The 20553-nt window shown below is 31.8% G+C and overlaps 2 pseudogenes; one reads left to right on the top strand and one right to left on the bottom strand.

Moving 5' to 3' along the window:
• Positions 1 to 1421: 1421 nt before the first annotated feature.
• On the bottom strand, positions 1422 to 2156 carry LOC110652537 (protein DOG1-like 4; annotated as a pseudogene).
• Positions 2157 to 3512: 1356 nt separating this feature from the next.
• Positions 3513 to 5234, top strand: LOC110650402 (protein MALE DISCOVERER 2-like; annotated as a pseudogene).
• The last annotated feature ends 15319 nt before the right edge of the window (positions 5235 to 20553 follow it).

The following is a 20553-nucleotide window of genomic DNA, read 5'->3' as shown; positions in this document are numbered from 1 at the left end:
GATTTCATGCCAAAAATCTAAAATTTAGCTTTTTGATATTGTAATTGGAGTTGCTGTGTTTTGGCAAATGATTTTCTGAAAAAGCAGGAAAATTTTGATTACAATACAATATGAATATTTAGTTATGTAGATGGAGATATTTTCATTTGAATTTAAAAGAGTGTGATATCAAGTACTATTCAACTTGCACCTTTCGCTTGATAGATTTAGATTTGACTACTTACTAAAAAAAAAACCTACCCACTTAAAAGTTTTTTTTTTTTTTACCTTACCACACTAATAATATAACATAAATTAATTGTAATTAATTAAATCATAAAATTTTATTAAATTTGTAACACTTTTTTTAAGACAAAATTGTAATGCCTATTTATATTAAGATTAAACTAGACCTGTTCACTAGCACCTGGGTGGAAGGAGGAGTTAAGATAGATACCTAAGTGTGTGTGTGTATATATATTTATTTTTTAAAATTTATTTTACAAAAATTTTGTTATAATTTTTAATTTTGAAGTAGACCTCTCTCTCTCTCTCTCTCTCTCTCTCTCTCTCTCTATATATATATATATATATAATATTCAGTTTTAATTAGAATATACATGATTAAATTTATATATTAATTAATAATGTATTTATAACATATATAATATAATCTATAAATATATTAAATAATTAATATATTAAATAGATATTAAATTTTTTGTATTAAATAATATGACAATATAAAATTTCAAAATATCAATATAATAAAAATGAAAATTTTATAATAATAATGCACTAAGCTAATAAAAAATTATTTTAAAAATTATTTTATTTTCTAATTTTATAAGCAATTCCCTTTCACATTAATTTAGGCATACAATTTTATTATGCAAGTTAATATCATTTTAAATTACAAAAAGTTTAAGTAAAATATATGCAAATCAAACTTTTCTTAAAAAATAAATAATAGAATTTAAATGAATTAAATTCATGGACTAATTTATATTTATTATTAATTTATTTTAATTTTTAAATATTTTCACCTATTTATATTTTAGAAACTTATTTTTATTTTTTTATTATATTAATATTATAACACACATAATTTTTTTAAAATGCGATCAAATAAAAAATAATTTTAAATTAATAAATATTTTTATTTATATAATTAATTAAAATGACATTAAAATTAATATTTTAATTTAAATAATTAAATATAATATTTGTAATATAATGATAATATTATATAATATAAAATTAAAAAAACATTATATAAAAAAATTAAATTATGATTTTTTATAATAAGTATAAAAAAAAAAGTTAAATTAAAACCACTGAATAGTACATGCACATTAATTCAGATAAAACCAAATCAAGACAAAGGAAAACAAGTCTAAAAGTGAAAATCAAAACCCCTAAAGCCCTATAACTGGAAGTTTCTAATTAATGGTGCAAACCCTTTTCTTTCTCCATTGTCTTAGCAGAATTTGAAGCATGCCAATCCCAGCCAAGAACTCCACACATTGTAGTGAGCTCAAAACATCCAAAACTCCTTTCAAAGTCCTAAACCTTACACAGTCTACCGCTTTCATCACCTTCTCTAGTCCTGCCATTACTCCTTTCAGTGCCACCTGCACCAGTCCCTCCACCTGCCTCACTTCCTCCCCATTCTTCACTCAAACCACCAACCTTACCAACTCTGCCATCTTTCTGTCTGCTACAATCACTTGTTGCCTCTCCATTTCCCTCTCTACCTTCTCCTCTTCTAACATTATTTTCACCCTCAAAGCCTTAATCTTTCTCATATGTTCTTGTGTCAATTCAACCAGACTCAAACTGGGAACACCATTTGTCCTTATTGAGTTAACCAGTTTAAACACTGCTGATGGTTTCAACCCAATAACCCAAGAATACGCATTCTCTAAAGGGGAAATCCAAGTTGGACAAAAGAAAGCAAGCACATCTTCATGGGCCAAAGCCCATTTTATAGTGTAGTAGTCTTTGTAATGTTGTATGACTTTAGACACTAAAGCTTGTAGCTCTTGCTCACACTCACACCCAGTTTTAGCTCGATAATCCCTAGATGCCCTCCGCAGTTATTGCAGATACTCATTGAGTTGACACATCCACTTCTCAAAAAACTCAGAGAACCTCTCTTCAACTTTAGTTTTCATATCTTTCCCCCTTCGTTTAAGCTAACATAAATTAATTATAATTAATTAAATCATAAAATTTTATTAAATTTGTAACATTTTTTTAAGATAAAATTATAATGCCTATTTATATTGAGATTAAACTAGACCTATTCACCAGCTCCTGGGTGGAAGGAGGAGCTAAGATATATATATATATATATATATATATATATATATATATATATATATATATATATATATATATATATATATATATATATATATATATATCACCTGCTTATTAGCTCATAAATTTGTAACATTTTTTTAAGATAAAATTATAATGCCTATTTATATTGAGATTAAACTAGACCTATTCACCAGCTCCTGGGTACCAATATAAATAGGCATTATAATTTTATCTTAAAAAAATGTTACAAATTTATGAGCTAATAAGCAGGTGATATATATATATATATATATCACCTGCTTATTAGCTCATTCTTTGCCACCCGTGTCTCTCCAAATCTATTTATTCTATTATTTTTATTTATTTTAGGATAATGTATAATTAAATCTTTGAGATATAGTAAAATTTATAATTACACACATATTCTCTTCAAAGTAAAGAAATCAAAACCTTTCTATTTAAAAAAAATCTCCACATATCTTATTAGTCTATTCTTTATTTATCCCCACACATCTACTCTTTATTAGTCCAATGCATGTATAATGCCACATTAACCGATCATAAGAACTATTTAATATTACCTTAGGATATAGTAACAAGAAAAATTAAATGACCCATAGCATCTAATAACAAGAAAAATTAAATGAATCTCTTCAAAATAATGGAGTATTTTTATCTTATGGCATCAATTAATTCCTTTAATTGCAAATCATTTTTAGTTTCTGTTAAAATACCTACTATAATGCTTCAATTAGAAAAATTGTAAAATTGGTCAATCAACATGAGAAAATGTAAGCATAAATCATTAAAAACTTGCAAAACATCACGAATATTTTATAAACAATCTAATTGCTGTGATAAAAAAAAATGAAAAGAAAGAATATAATAAATTTTTATAATTAAAAATTTAATTTAAAATTTTATAAGTGAAATTTCACTTTATTAGAGATATCCATAATAAAGCTCTTAGGATGTATTTATTTTTACCGCAATATTATCTCACCCTTTCATAACACTACTATAAAATATAAAGAATTTTTTTTATAAGATTAACCTTACATTCAGAATTGTAAATCTGCTGCAACTCTGAAAAATCTTCAACAAGCATACAAAATACCAATCTAGCAGTTTCAGAAGGGGACATAAAGATCAGGCTCAGGAATTGAAAACAAAATCACAATACTTAAAGAAATGCCTAACATTACATGAGGAAAGATAGACGTACTATTAACTCATTGCAATAGATCTTAGAATAGCAAATATATGAATTTGTGCAAACAATTTCAATTCCCTTGCTGTGGGATTCCATAAATAGTTTATTCAGACTGTTTCTCTCTTCTCTCATTCAAATTATTCAACTGGCAAGTCAACCAAAGGTGAAACAATATATCATGCATTCACGTTTATGATCCCTATTTTACATAAATTGTTACAGGTGAGCTCAATTAAATTTACATAAATTGTTATCTGCTCACCATTCAGATTGGTGTTGACTTCAGTCTTGAAACTTTTTTTTGGCCTAGTCTGACATTTGTTCAGTACGTTGTGGGTGTGATGATCTATGTATTTGAAATTCAGGGGTTTCCAAGCTAAATCGAGCAGAGCTGGAAACTGCCTGTGAAGATTTCAGCAATATAATTGACACTCTTGCGGGTTGCATTGTTTACAAAGGAACATTGTCTAGTGGAGTTGAGATTGCTGTTGCATCTAGTTTAGTGGCTTCTTCCAAAGATTGGTCAAATAATGCAGAAATGTCCTACTAGAAAAAGGTTTATCTCTTTGTGGTTACTGAGTTGAAGATTTAATGTTTCAGGGGATAGCATCCAGTGATTCTATAATTAAATTCTCTTGCATTTCCAATTAAATTTTATTAGTATTTTTGCACTATAGATTGATATGTTATCTCGGGTTAACCATAAGAACTTTGTCAATCTCATTAGCTACTGTGAGGAAGATGAACCTTTCAATAGGATGATGGTATTTGAATATGCTCTTAATGGAATCCTCTTTGAGCATCTTCTTGGTAATACTCTCTATATATTAATTTAACGATGAAAATTTCGATAGATTTCTCCTGTAGTAATTTAGAGGCTGAAACATTTATTCTGTATCTTCAGTTAAAAAAATGGAACATCTTGACTGGTGTGCAAGGATGAGGATTATCATGGGCATTGCTTATTGCTTACAATACATGCACCATGATTTAAATCCACCAGTGGCACATTCTAACTTGAATTCACATAATATCTTTCTAACTGATGACTATGCAGCTAAGGTAATCTCCTTCATGGGTTGGCTTCATTCTTTTTTGTTTCTTTAATGTACCTTCTCACCGTATCTATGGTTCCTCTCAGATTGCTGAGATCTCTTTCTTGCCACAAGATTCCTCCAAGTCAAAAAGCTCAAGTGACAATGAGTCAGCGTATTCTACATTGCCACCTTTGGCTGATGTAGAGATAGATGTCTATTGTTTTGGGATTCTTTTGCTAGAAATCATTTCTGGAAAGCACCGATACTCAGAAGAACAAGGGTCTGTCGAAAAATCTGTAAATCTTTTATGAAATCCTATACTCTCATATCTCTGGGAATTACTTTATGGCTAAATAACATTTGAGTTATAGGCATGGCTGGCTGACAAGCATATAATTTAACTATAAACTTGCATACTGCTGAATATTTGAATGACAAATGTAGTATTAGTTACCTGATTGACCCAACCCTCTAAGTTTTTCAAAAAGAATGAGCTTGACCTCATATGTGAGATTATCCAAGAGTGCATACAACTAGATCCAAAGCAAAGACCAACAATGAAGGATACCACTTCCAAGTTGAGGGAAGTGATTGCTATCTCACCTGATCAAGCAACTCCAAGACTCTCTCCGCTTTGGTGGGCTGAACTTGAAATATTATCTATCGAGGCGACTTAAGTTCTGTCTCACTCTCTTCTTCTTTGTATTGTAAGTCAAGTCTCTATCATACTTCATGCCAAAAATCTAAAATTTAGCTTTTTGGCATTGTAATTGGAATTGTTGTGTTTTGGCAAATGATTTTCTGAAAAAGCAGGAAAATTTTGATTACAATATAATATGAATATTTAATTATGTAGATGGAGATATTTTCATTTGAATTTAAAAGAGTGTCATATAAGTACTATTCAACTTGCACCTTTTGCTTGACATATTTAGATTTGACTACTTACTAAAAAAAAACCTACCCACTTAAAAGTTTTTTTTTTTGCCTTACCACACTAATAATCTAACATAAATTAGTTACAATTAATTAAATCATAAAATTTTATTAAATTTGTAACACTTTTTTTTAAGACAAAATTATAATTTCTATTTATATTAAGATTAAACTAGACCTGTTCACCAGCTCCTGGGAAGGAGGAGCTAAGATATATATATATATATATATATTATATCACCTACTAATTAGCCCATTATTTGTCACCTATGTCTCTCCAAATTTATTCATTATATTATTTTTATTTATTTTAGGACAATGTATAATTAGATCTTTGAGATATAATAAAATTTATATATTAATTTTTTATATATATATTTTTAATAATAATTTAATTTTAAAATTTAATTTTATTAACAAATAAATTGACCATTGACTCTAATAATTTATGTGACATCCTTACTTTAGATAGTCCGTACGTTCTACTGTTCCAACGACTAATGTCTGCCCGGACAGCCAAAATGTCTGGAACTATATTTAAACTAGAGTGAGGAGTCATAAATGACTTAAATAATGACAAGAAAAATTAAAGAAAAATGAAAGAAATAAAATGGAGATAGGTTAAATGAGCCGAAGCTCTGGCGATGGGTAACCCTAACGGGAAGTAACTGTGAAGACAGTTAGCGACCCTAGACCCGTGAGAAAACCCTGTGAAATAATTTTGGGGACTCCAGTAAAGGATTATGGATGCTTAGATGACAATAGATTGCTAAGAAAACACAAGAAAATTTTAGTTAATCGGTATAGATAATTTTAGTTCATTAAGCAAAACGAAGGGCATTTTGGTCATTTCACCTGCAGAGATAATTTTTGACCAACTTGTCCATTTAAGTAAGTGAGATCCATGTCCTAAAATATGAATAAATATTGCTAAAAATTTAATTAAAAATGATAAAAGAAATACAAACAAATGAAATTAAAAATCCTAATTATGACACATGCCCATGTCAAAATAAGGTAATTAAAATTCTTAGCCAATCATCATTGGACAAACACAAGTATAAAAGCTAAATGGGATAAATTAAACTAAGAAAAATTAGCTTCTTCTTCCTCTACCCATGATGGCCGAACCATGCTCTTGAGGAAACCACCATTTTTACTTCTTTGAGCTCAATTTCCCTTAGGTTTTCACCTTAATTTCCATAAATCCCAACACAAAACTTTGATTTTTAACCTTGCTTAGCACTTTGGAAGCAAAAAGAAGAGGAGAAGTGAAGGTTTAACAAGTGGGGAAATTCATCAATTCAAGGTTAGTGCTTAATCTTGTTTTTCTCTTCTTAAATTCTTAAATTTAAGATAAATCAAGGTGAAATTATGTGAGAAATGTTGAAAAAGAAGTGTGAGGAAGTGGAATTTTGGCTAGCCATGGTAGGAAGAGGAATTGAGGTGTTTAATTGAATTTAAATCTGAATCCTCACTTAGGTAAGATGACATATAAGATTTATATGTGGAATTGCATGTGTAGTATGCAATTAGGGATTGTGAGGGTTAGGGTTTTGTGAATAAATTGGGGATTTTGTGCTTTGATGTTTAATTGGAGTTCTAATGGTCAATCAGTAACCATTTGATATGGTATGACCTTAAAATGAATTTAATTGTGGCAATGAATTGTGGATTGGGTGAGCTGCCCTTTTGCTGGAAATTCTACACCTTGAGTCCAGTGAGTTTGGGTAGCCATAAGTTGACTTGTGTAGTTTTAATTGGTGTAAGGCCAATTGAAGGTGAAACGAAGGACACAATGCCACATTTTTCAAGAAGAGACCCTACCCAGAAAACCAACTTAAAGTGACCTAAAAATTGCCTAAATCCAAGTAACCAAAATCTGGACCTGGAAAAATGACCATATGAATAGTGATTGTTCAAATGGCCATAACTTTATGTACAGAGGTCCAAATGACCTGATTCTTGAACCCATAGAAAGCTTAGACATATTAGAACAACTTTCGTGAGAACAAAAACCCAAATTCTGACCATAACCTAATCAAATTGCCAACCAAAATTAGCTCATCAAAACTGTCAGACTCAAAATTGCCCAGAAATTCTGGACAATGACTAATCCAGCTAGTTATGGTAATTTGACCATAACTTGAGCTACAAAACTCTAAATAGAGTGATTCAAAAAGGAAATTAAAATAGATATATTAAGGAACAACTTTGATGAAGAAAGGTTAGCCAAAATCCCACTATAGAATGGTCCAATGGAACAGTAAACATAGGTGACAAAATCTGGAAATTTGGAAATAATCCTAGGGAGCCTTGAGTTGTAATTGGCAATTAATGCCAACAAATTTAAAACCCGAAATGTGGTATTATTATGAAATTATAATTTGTAATCCTATTATTTAATAAATAGTAAAAAATTTGTATGAATAGTAATGTGAAGAGTAAATACAATGACACAAAATGCAAGAACTAAATTGCTAGAGGAAATTAAGGTATGAAATTTAGAATTCATGAAATATTCATGGATTACTTGGAATAGGAATGGTAATTCACATAAATGACTTAATGAATACTTAAGTTATATGAATAGGTAGTTAGGATTTGTATTCCCATCACTAGTAGACCTCATAAGACATAACTAATGCAACTTGAAATGTGAAATGAAATTAACCTAAATGGATTGTTAAGTATAAATGAGATGAAGTTAACATTAGGAATTATGTTTCTATTATAAATAAGATAATAACACCTTGTACAATAAATGGTACATGAGAGGAATTAAAGTGAATCATAAATACTTAGTAAGTAAAATACTTCTTGAATTATGAATTCATATAAATATTGTAATAAATAAATGAATCACATGAATGTGTGAATGGGACATTAGTTCTCATCATGAGAGAAAGGAATAATGTTTTGAGTATAATGGTATGTGAAAATAATTGATGCAAATTGTGATCAATATAGATCATGTTGGACCTAGGTGTCTTAACCCATGTTTTGATGATAATAAATAATTATTGTGCTACTAATATACTTTAGAAGTGTTTGTGTTGAGTTTGCAGGCCCTAGATTCAAAATTGCCAAATTGCTTCAAATCAAGGTTAGGAAAGAGCGAGATAAGGAAGCAAATATTTATGGGACCCTACAATGTAACTTCTATTTATTTTATATCTTGTAAATCTCATTTTATTAATTGTGTTGGCTCAAGTCTAGGTGGCACTAAGAATATCTTGTACAACTTAGTTTTCACCTAATTCTTTATGAAGGGAAAATTAAATAAAATTTTCAAAAATGCAAAATTAATTTTGAAAAGTATTTTTGTAACGGCCCGGCCCACTAGTGATATTGTCCGCTCTGGACTGAAGCCCTCACGATTTTAAAACGCGTCAATAGGGGTTACGAAGCACCAACTTATAAACCCAGCATCTCTCCCGTGTTTTGTCGATGTGGGATTTGCCTAGGGTGTTACAATCCACCCCCCTTATGGGACTCAGCGTCCTCGCTGAGGTTTGCCCCACCATCGTTCAAGGTTGCACGCGGAGCGGCTCTGATACCACAAATGTAATGGCCCGGCCCACTAGTGATATTGTCTGCTCTAAGCCGAAGCCCTCACAGTTTTAAAACGCGTCACTATGGGTTACGAACCTCCAACTTATAAACCCAGCATCTCTCCCGTGTTTTGTCGATGTGGGATTTGCCTAGGGTGTTACAATCCGCCCCCTTATGGGACTCAGCGTCCTCGCTGAGGTTTGCCCCACCATCGCTCAAGGTTGCACGCGGAGCGGCTCTGATACCACAAATGTAACGGCCCGGCCCACTAGTGATATTGTCCGCTCTAGGCTGAAGCCCTCACAGTTTTAAAATGCGTCAATAGGGGTTACGAACCACCAACTTATAAACCCAGCATCTCTCCCGTGTTTTGTCGATGTGGGATTTGCCTAGGGTGTTACAATTTTAGTTGCAAAATAAATTGAATTAGCTTTCCAATGGTTCAAACGGATTAAAAATCTGAGTCTGGATCAAAAAGTTATGAGTTTTTTAAACTTTTGATTTCTTTCTTTTTTAATTAAAAATTTTTTTTTTTTTTTTTTTAAAATTTTTTTTTTTTTTTCTTTTTTTTGCAAATTTGTTTTTTTTTTTTTTATTTTAAAAATGTTTATCAAATTTAAAAGTGAAAAAAAAAAAAAATTAAATTTTTTTTTGCCTTTTTTTTTTTTTTTTTGACACAAAAAGCTTTTTTTTTGAAAAGAAGTTAAGAAGTCTTTAGTTCATTCTTTTCTTTTTAAAGGTTTTTTTCTTAAAATTTTTTTTTTTTATTTTAAGAGTTCAGTTGTTTTTTAAATGACTTTAAAAAATTTTTTTTTTTTTTTTTTTTTTTTTTTTCTTTTTTTTTTTTTTCCGCTATTTTTCTAAAACTTTCTAAAATACTGGATTTTGCGGCTTTTTTGCATTTTTTGCATTTTTTTTGCTTTTTTTATTTTTTTTTGCTTAAAAAAAAAAATTTTTTTAAAAAAATAAATTAAAACAATTTTTTTTTGAAAATTTTTTTTATAATTTATTCTTTCTTCTTCATTCTTCTCTCTCTCTCTCTCTTTCTCTCTCTCTTTTTGTTCTGAACTTGATATTTGATGTTTTGAGTCTTGTTATTGATATTGTAGATTGAGAGCATTTGTTGTTGTTTTGATGTTGATTTTTTTTGTGATTGATTTTTTGAGTGCTTAGCTGTAAGATTTTTGTGTTGTAAAAATTGCTCTTGTTTTGGGTTGTGATTGTGGGGTTTTTTATTCCCAAAGAATTTAAGAATGAAGAAGGAAGAGGAGAAGGGAGAGGAGGGAGTGAGAAAGGCTTGGGGCTTAGGAACCTCTCCTCTCTCTCATCATCATTCTTCTTTCTCTCTTTCTTCTTCTTTTTTTTTTTTTTTTTTTTTTTTTTTCTTTTTTAAATAATAATTAAACCCCCCCCCTTTTGCTTCTCTTGCTACACAACAAACAATAACAGTGTCATCTGGTCTCCATTCAAAGACTTAATCATCTCAAAGATCATCAAATGGCAACCATCAAGAAGAAGGTCAATCGATAGTAAAACCCCTTTTGATGATGATGATTTTTTCTATTGGAAGAATAGGATGATGTATTTCTTTAAATAAGAAAAAGGAGTGGGGTTATACATAAAATGAAAATGGTCTCTTCATTTCTAAGTAAGTAGTAGGTGACATGTGCATGTGCCAAAGATAAAAGGTGAATGAAGTAAGCATGATAAGTATATGTTTTCTTTGCATATAAGAGCTATGCATTTGTTGAGAATTTCTTTAAATGATTTTTCTTATGCTAAAATTTCTAAATGCTCCAATGCTAAAGATATATGGGATTCTCTTAATTCTATGTATAATTCTAACCATTATTGTCAAGTTGGTGAAGTTGAGTACACCAAAAACTATTCCTCTTATCAACAAATGGAGCAAATGCCACAAGTGGATAATGCTCATGAATAAAGCTTCAAAGAACACTCCATGAATGACATGTGCTTAATTGCTTTGGAAGACGATGAAAAAGAATCAAGAAGAATAAGAATGTACAATATCCACAAGATGTAAAGGTGAAAAGATCAATGATGAAGTTGCCAACATGTGCTTCATGGCAATGGAGGAAAGCTCTAATGAGGTAACTTTAAATGATGATATTATTGAATTTTCTTATGATGAACTAGTTAGTGCTCTTAAAGCTATGAATAATGAACTAGAACTAAGTTATAAGAAAAATAAGCTCTTGAAAAAGAAAGTAGCTAGTTTAAGGAAGGAGAATGAGACCTCATCTAAGGTTGATAGACCTTTAGATAATAATGTGCAAAAATCCTTAGATGAGCTTTTATTAGAAAATGAGAAGTTGAAAAATGAAATTGTTGAGCTAAAAACTTCTCTTTCCAAATTTGCTAAAGGAAATGACAAACTTGATGCAATTTTAGACTCTCAAAGGTCTCCTAGCATCAAGTATGGACTTGGCTATAGTAAATTTGCCTAAGCACCTCCTTCCAAGACCATCTTTGTTAAAGTATCTAGTTCTAATGAGCCTAGTCCTCAAATGCCTAATCTAAAGGGTTCTAATCCTAGAGGACAAGAACCAAAGACATCAAGTGGAAATGAAACTAGAAATATCTCAATTCATCAAAATGCTTCCAGACAAAATGTAAGTAGGACATATACATCTAAGAGAGTTGCACCTAGACCAAACTTCCATAAGGAACATGTTACTAGGCCTCATAGCCATCATCACACTCACCATGCCTCATGCTCACATGCATATAATGGACATAAAAAGAATGGTCACATGAGACCATATTCACACTCTCATGCATATAGACCAAGAACAAGAAGGTTCAATGGTCATTGTCATTATTGTGGCAAGTTTAGTCACACCAACTATAGGTGTGCCATTAGGAAAATCCATCTTGGATATGGTAGAATATTTGATTTTAATAATGGAACTACTAACCCCCAAGGACCCAAGTACATTTGGGTACCTAAAGTAAATTGAATTATCATGTGTAGGTGTGCTTGAAATCCTCAAAGCTTAAAAGCAAGTGGTACTTGGATAGTAGATGTTCAAGACACATGATCGGAAATGCCAATCTCTTCCTTTCACTTGAAAAGAAAGATAGAGGTGGGCAAGTGACTTTTGGTGATAATGGTAAAGGTAAAATTATAGGAATAAGTAAGGTTAGTAAGGAAAACTCCCCTATTCTTGACAAAGTGCTTTTGGTTGATGGTTTAAAACATAATTTGCTTAGTGTTAGTCAATTATGTGATAAGGGCTGTAGAGTTGTCTTTTAGTCTAAATCTTGCTTTGTGTCTAGGATGAGTGATAACAAAATGTTGTTTATTGGTGAAAGAATTGAAAATATTTATGTTATTGATTTGCATGCTTTCTCTAACAAAGATGTCAAGTGTTTTATTTCTATTAGTGATGACTCTTGGACTTGGCATAGAAGGCTTGCACAAGCTAGCATGGACCTTCTTGCAAACTTGAACAAGGATGAGCTAGTTGATGGGCTACCAAAGATCAAGTTTCAAAAGGATAAAGTGTGTAATGCATGCCAAATGGGTAAGCAAGTCAAAAGCTCTTTTAAATCTATTCATAAGGTATCTACTTCTAGACCCCTTCAATTGTTGCATATGGATTTGTTTGGTCCTACTAGAGTAGCTAGCTTAGGTGGTGCATATTATGCCTTCGTGATTGTTGATGACTACTCTAGGTTTACTTGGGTTGCATTCCTTGCTCATAAGGATGAATGTTTTGATACTTTTGAGAGATTTTCAAAAAGGGTTCAAAATGAAAAGGGTTTTCAAATCTCTTCTATTAGGAGTGATCATGGTAGAGAATTTGAAAATGAGAAATTTGATAAGTTTTGTAACTCACTAGGAATCACTCACATTTTTTCTTCTCCTTGGACTGCCCAACAAAATGGTGTTGTTGAAAGAAAAAATAGAACTCTTTTAGACATGGGGAGGACTATGTTAAATGAATATAATTTGCCTACTTATTTTTGGGCGAAAGCCATTAATACGGCTTGTTATGTTTCAAATAGAGTTTTGATTAGACCTATTTTGAAGAAAACCCCTTATGAGCTATGGAATGGCAAGAAACCTAAAATAGGTTATTTTAGAGTTTTTTATTGTAAATGCTTCATTTTGAATACCAAAGATAATTTAGATAAATTTAGCTCCAAAATTGACGAAGGTATCTTCTTGGGGTACTCTACATCTAGTAATGCATATAGAGTCTTCAATAAGAGAACCTTAGTTGTTGAGGAGTCAATGCATGTTGTATTTGATGAAGTTAACCCCTTTGGTCCTAGAAAGGATATTTCTTGTGATTATGATATTATAGGTAATCTTGATGAGTTGACTCTTGAAGATCCTCAATCTAGTGAAATTCAAGCTCAATCTAGTGAAATTCAAGATTAACACATGGAATATCCCTTGAAGGACTTGGGAGTTGATAAAGTTGAGCTTCAAGAGCAACAAGGTCAACCAGTTTCATATCAAGAAGTTCAATAAGATTTACCCAAAAATTGGACATTCAAGAAGGATCACCCTAAAGACCTAATCATTGGTGATACATCAAAAGGGGTAACAACTAGATCATCTCTTAGAAATATATGTAATAGCCTTGTATTCATTTCTCAAATAGAACCTAGGAGCATAGATGAGGCCATTAATGATGAGAGTTGGGTACTTGCAATGCAAGAGGAGCTCAATCAGTTTAAAAGGAATAAGGTTTGGACCTTAGTTCCTAGGCCAAAGGAGCATCCATCCATAGGCACCAAATGGGTGTTTAGAAACAAATTAGATGAGGATGGAAACATAACTAGGAAAAAAGCTAGGTTAGTAGCCAAAGGCTATAACCAAGAGGAGGGCATTGACTATGATGAAACCTTTGCCCCTGTAGCTAGATTAAAAGCCATTAGAATTTACTTGCATATGCATCATACATGAATTTTAAACTTTTCCAAATGGATGTTAAAAGTGCTTTTCTAAAAGGTTTTATTGACGAGGAGGTATAAGTTGAGCAACCTCCCAGTTTTGAAAATCATGAGTTTCTAAACCATGTTTTTAAATTGACTAAAGCCTTGTATGGTTTGAAACAAGCTCCTAAAGCTTGGTATGAAAGGCTTAGTAACTTTCTTTTGCAAAATGGTTTTTCAAAAGGAAAAGTTGATACCACTCTTTTTGTTAAAAATCATGTAATTGACATCCTTGTAATGCAAATATATGTTGATGATATTATATTTGGTGCTACTAATGAGTGTTTGTGTGAAGAGTTTGCTAATACCATGAAGAGTGAGTTTGAGATGAGCATGATGGGAGAACCCAAGTTCTTTTTTAGGCTTCAAATCAAACAAGCTAAGGATGGCATCTTTATCAACCAAGCTAAGTACACCAAAGAATTGATCAAGAGATTTGGAATGCTGAATAGCAAGCCAAGTAGAACTCCAATGAGCACAAACACCAAACTTGACAAGGATGATAAAGGAAAATCGGTTGATGAAAAGCTCTATAGAGGTATGATTGACAGTCTCTTATATCTCACAGCTAGTAGACCAGACATTATGTTTTCTGTATATTTATGTGCATGTTTTCAATCATGTCCTAAAGAGTCTCATTTGCATGTTGTTAAACGTATTCTCAAATAATTGAATGGTACATTGAATTTAGGTTTATGGTATCCTAGAAATGCATCCTTTGATTTATATTCCTACTCGAATGCCAATTTTGCTGGAAGCATCCTCGATAGGAAGAGACCTCAGGTACTTGTCAATTCCTAGGACACTTTTTAGTTTCTTGGTGTAGCAAAAAATAAAACTCGGTTGCACTTTCCACGGCTGAAGCCGAATATGTGGCCGCGGGTCTTTGTTGTAGCCAAATACTTTGGATCAAGCAACAATTGAGAGACTTCAAAGTATCTCTTGCTCACATTCCTATTAAATGTGATAACACAAGTACAATCAATTTGACCAAGAACCCTATACAACATTCTAGAACCGAGCATACAGACATTAGACATCATTTTATACGTGATCATGTATTGAACGGTGATGTTATTCTTAAGTTTGTTGATACAAATCACCAATTAGCTGATATCTTTATAAAACCTTTATGTGAAGATAGGTTTAATTTCATTAAGAGAGAATTAGGCATGCTTAACAACCTTGATGCTTGAGATTATGATTTACTGTTCACATTACTGTTCATATGAACAAAATATTGGTTTCCTATTTTTAGCTGCCATATGAACACAATACCATTTCTCATTAATTTAGATTGTTTTCCTTGATTATTCTATGAAGGTTATTTGCCAAAATTCTATTGTTGCTTTGAATAGACTCCTTGATAGTTTTACAAGTCATATGCAAATTAAATTACTAAATTTGTATTTTAGTCCTTTTGGCTCTTTAGGCTATTCTTGAGAATAGCTGTTTATGCTGCCTCTAGATTGAGCGTACACTAGATATGTGATTTGAGTGTCTAAACAATACAGTTGTATTCATGATAGGATTCAAATCCAATAAGCTATGCCTTATCATAGAATTGCACCTTGTCTTGTAATCTTTATATATTGCCATATGTTTTTATATCTTTTGGCATGGTGGTACGCCTTTGAATGATGCCATAATTTTTGTATGTTTTTCCTTTTAGAGTGCATTTTGACGATGCCAAAAGGGGGAGATATATAGCTAGTGGATGAATTAGCTAAGTGGATGAATAATTCCAAATTTTAAGCTTTAAACATGATATATAAATGATGATTTAGTGGGATACATATTTTGGGTATACTTAATACATGTTTTGGGTATACTTATTTGATGCTTCTTGGTAATCCTTTAATACATATTCTGAATTATTTTTTTATATAAAAATAACTTTGCATCATCATTCACCTAGGACTCATGGCATTGCATTCATTGAGTCAAAGCCTCTCTTATGTGCTCTCCAAATTCTATTTAGTAAGGCACAAACTATTTTTGAAAGGGGGAGTACATTAAGGGGGAGAATTTTTGAAAAACACTCACTTCACTTGTGCTTAATTTTTCTCATCCACTAATTGTTTGTCATCATCAAAAAGGGGGAGACTATTGGACCTAGGTGTCTTGACCCATGTTTTGATGATAATAAACAATTAGTGTGCTACTAATATACTTTGGAAGTGTTTGTGTTGAGTTTGTAGGCCCTAGATTCAAAATTGCCAAATTGCTTCAAATCAAGGTTAGGAAAGAGCGAGATAAGGAAGCAAACATTTATGGACCCTACAATGTAACTTTTATTTATTTTATATCTTGTAAATCTCATTTTATTAATTGTGTTGGCTCAAGTCTAGGTGGTACTAAGAATATCTTGCTCAACTTAGTTTTCACCTAATTCTTTATTAAGGGAAAATTAAATAAATTTTTCAAAAATGCAAAATTAATTTTGAAAAGTATTTTAGTTGCAAAATAAATTGAATTAGCTTTCCAATGGTTCAAATGATCAAAAATCTAAGTTTGGATCAAAAAGTTGTGAGTTTTTTGAACTCTTAATTTCGTAGTGTCTTTACTTATAACTTTTTCTTAACTAAGGGGGACTAAAATAAAATTTTTACATTTGGGAAATGCAAATTTGTTTTTGAAAGTATTTTCATTGAAAAGTTTATCAAATTAGCTTTCCAACGGTTCAAACGGATCGAAAATCCGAGTTCCGGTCAAAAAGTTATGCATTTCTGAAACCTAAGTGCCCTTTTGACACTTTCTTTCTAGAGAGCACTTTGGCAGCCGAAAGTGGGAAGTTCGGCTACCGAAGTTCATTTTTTAAATCGTGGTTTTTGAGTGTTAAAAGTCATTTTGTCCAAAGAGTACTCCGGCAGCCGAAAGTGGGAACTTCGGTAGTTGAAAGTCACTTTTCAAAAGCTATTTTTTGGCGCTTCAACCTTCGATAGCCGAACCTGAGTTTCTGCAACTCGATAAAACAGAGCTTTGGGTGATTGAACGGCTAGTTTTGCATTTAATGCACCCCCAACAGCTATTTTCTTGCAAAAACTATAAATAGGCACCATTTATCACTGAAAACAAGTTTTACAACAATAATCTTTTGAAAATTTATTGTGTTCTAAAGATTTTCTTCATTCTCTCTCTCTAGAACTTGAGCTACCATAGTTAATGTTGAGAACTTGATATTTGAGTTGTAAATTCTTTATTCTGAGAGTTCATTCAAGGTTGTTGTGAGCACTTATTGTAATTTTGAGTGTGATAGAGCTTTAAATAGCTCTTGAGTGTAAATGGACTTGTAAAAGAGCAAGGGTTTGCTCTTGTGGTGATTGTAAGGGGTTTATTCTTCACCCAAAGAAGAATTTTAGTGGAGTTAACTCTCAAGGAGGGCTTTGAGAAGAGGACATAGGCTTGGGATAGCTGAACCTCTATAAATCTCTTGTGTCATCATTCTTCCTTTACTCTTCTTTGTGTTTAAATTTCTTTTAATCTTTAATTTTGCAATTAGAACCCAATTCACACCCCCCCCTGTAACGGCCCGGCCCACTAGTGATATTGTCCGCTCTGGGCTGAAGCCCTCACGGTTTTAAAACGCGTCAATAGGGGTTACGAACCACCAACTTATAAACCCAGCATCTCTCCCATGTTTTGTCGATGTGGGATTTGCCTAGGGTGTTACACCCCCTCTTGGGTTGCTACAAGGGACAACAGATCATATAATGAATGTATAAATTATGTAGAAATGTGATTTGGAAATTATGCTTCCATCATAACTAGAATTGAAATGCTATAAAATATAAATAGAAAATATAATGAAATAATAAAACATATGAACATTTAATAGTACTAATGTGCTCATGTATTGCCTAGACACGCGTGTCAAATTGGATAGATTGGCATGCCAATAGGGGATTATTTGAGCAGCACTATGTAAGGCTTTAAGCCTGTACTTATGGCTTTATGCCCGTATTCATGGCTTGTATGCCTGATTATTTGTTACCATGACTTTTTAGCCATATTGATTGCATACATGGTTGATGTTTTGCATTTTCATGTCCCATGGTATGACGGCCTGAGGCACTGCGGTGCCCTGTGTCAGCTATATTGATTGCATACGTGGTTGACGTTTTGTGTCCCATGGTATGACGGCTTGAGATACCATGGTGTCCAGTGCTAAGGACCCGCTTATCCAGTTTAGTCAGCCTGTCATAGGTTACTTGGGCATTGAAATTTGTTATGAATAATGAAAATTAAATAAACGAGCAAGAAATACCTGAAATAAACTAGATTAGCTTTAAAATTTTGTTTATTATGAAATGATCCAAAATACCTAGAAAGTATTTAGTGAGGTGATAAAAAGATTAGCAAAAGAAATTTAACTTAAATAGATATTACAAATGCATATTTCACAATAACATAAGCATAAATTAAATATTTTTAGAATATTTGTATGTTGTATATTATTACTGTAAAATTTATGAACTAAGCACTTGCAAAGAGAAACAAATTAGAATAAAAGATAGTCAATATTAGAAGTTTCATATGAAATATAATTAAATTTTAATTATCCAAATTACGTTTCATTTCTATCTTTATTTGTATAGTATTTCTTTGTTATATTATTGCACTACTTGTGACGTCCCTCACCCGTCTACAGTGTAGCTGAGCGAGGAGTACCACATTCAGTGCGGGAGCACCCTATCTTGTTTTATCATATCTATTGTAAACTTTTAATATCATTTAAAAGTAGTAATCTATGTGTAGAATTTTTTTTTATATATCTTATTTCTGTGGAGACCCGAACAGAGCCTTCCCTGTTTTATTAGCATCTGGCGGGTTCCACTAATCACCTGTTAACATGTCCATATTCATTTCACACATTTCCATATCATATTCTCTTATATCATATCATTTACAATTATTTATGAGATCTAAAAATGAAGTATCATCTATTGCATTCATATAGAAATTCATAGATAATAAATTACAAGTTTTCATTTCAATCTCAAGTTTAATTACAAGTCCAAAATGAAATACATCATGAATAGGCATAATGAATCAAAATACTAGTCTATACATGGGCCCTATCAAAATACAAAAGACTGGTGAGGTGACTCTGGTCGGTGGCAGATCTGGTCGAAACTCTGTCCGAATACTACTGTTGCGGCTGCTGATCTTCAGTACCTATGCGATGGAAAACCAACGCGCTAAGCATAACGCTTAGTGGTGCATAATTTATAATAACAATAATTAAACAATTGAATTAATATATGCAAATCATAATTTCTGGGTCTTTTACATTTTTATTGCTCTTTGGAAACAATTAACATTATTGGGATCTTTCCTGTTTACTTATTGTATATTCAGTATTAATTAATTATTATCAATGTCCAAGAAACCTATAACAAATTATAAAAGCTGGATACACGGGAGTATACGGGTTAGATAGCCATATGTCTACCCAGTATACATCTGTCAGGTACGAGGCCAGCTATCGGGCACGAGACCCTCTGTCAGGCTTGTAAAGCCAGAAATAAAGTAGGCATAATGGCCAGTAAGTAGGCATATAGCCTGTAGAACAATCATACCAGACATATATTGTCAGTTCATGATTTTTTCGGTAGGCAGTACTGCTATCTATAGTCCCTAATTGGTATACCAATTTATCCAACTAAATAAATAAGTCTAGGTATATTATAGGCAATTAAACATTTTTAATTATTTTAGCACTATTCACTGTTACTATTTTCTGGTACTGTTCATTAGTACCATTAATTTCATATTAATAGGACATTAGTCCCAATTTACATATTCATATCATTTTTAATTTTTAATTATCCTCATGAGTACTTTAATTTTCATATATAGCATTTTTCCCATGAACCTTTCTTTAGGTTCATGTTGATGTGTTATATTTATCTAGGAATTTGACTAGGTTAGGATGTCTATTTAGTCACATTTCCTTCATAACAATTGCTCCTCTATGTTTAAACTTGAATTTCAGTTTTTGAATCACTGAATTTGGGGTTATAGAACTCAAGTTATGGTCAAAATACCATAACTGGTCCGTTTGCCTCTAAGCTATCCAGAATTTACAATTTCTGGTCAATAAATTTTGACTAGTCATTTGATCATCTTATTGTCATTTTTAGACTTAGGTTCCTTCACAAGATATGTTCCTCTATGTCTTAGGGACTCCCAAGTACAATTTCATAATTTTTCAAGCTTGGTATAGTGAGTTATAGTCAGTGTATTAACCTGGACTCTCAGTCCTATAAGGGCAATAACCAACTTCAGGGCAGTATGTTTGACCCTCTTTTTAGGGTCTTTACACTTAGAATTTGGCAAAGGTGTCTAAATCAATGTTGTAGCCCTAAGTATCATGTTTCCAGATCATATTGACACATCTCAAATGGAATTTCCTAGTGGGAGTTATGGCCAAATGAACACATGGGTATCAAATGACATTCTGGGTTCAACTTAACATTTTCCAGATTTCAATTCCTAATTTTGGCTAATATTTTCCCTAGGATGCAATGG

The sequence above is a fragment of the Hevea brasiliensis genome, chromosome 11 (assembly GCF_030052815.1).
Source record: "Hevea brasiliensis isolate MT/VB/25A 57/8 chromosome 11, ASM3005281v1, whole genome shotgun sequence".
NCBI lineage: Eukaryota > Viridiplantae > Streptophyta > Magnoliopsida > Malpighiales > Euphorbiaceae > Hevea > Hevea brasiliensis.
The sequence above is the reverse complement of the archived record's forward strand: the minus strand, read 5'-3'. Positions and strand labels throughout refer to the sequence as shown.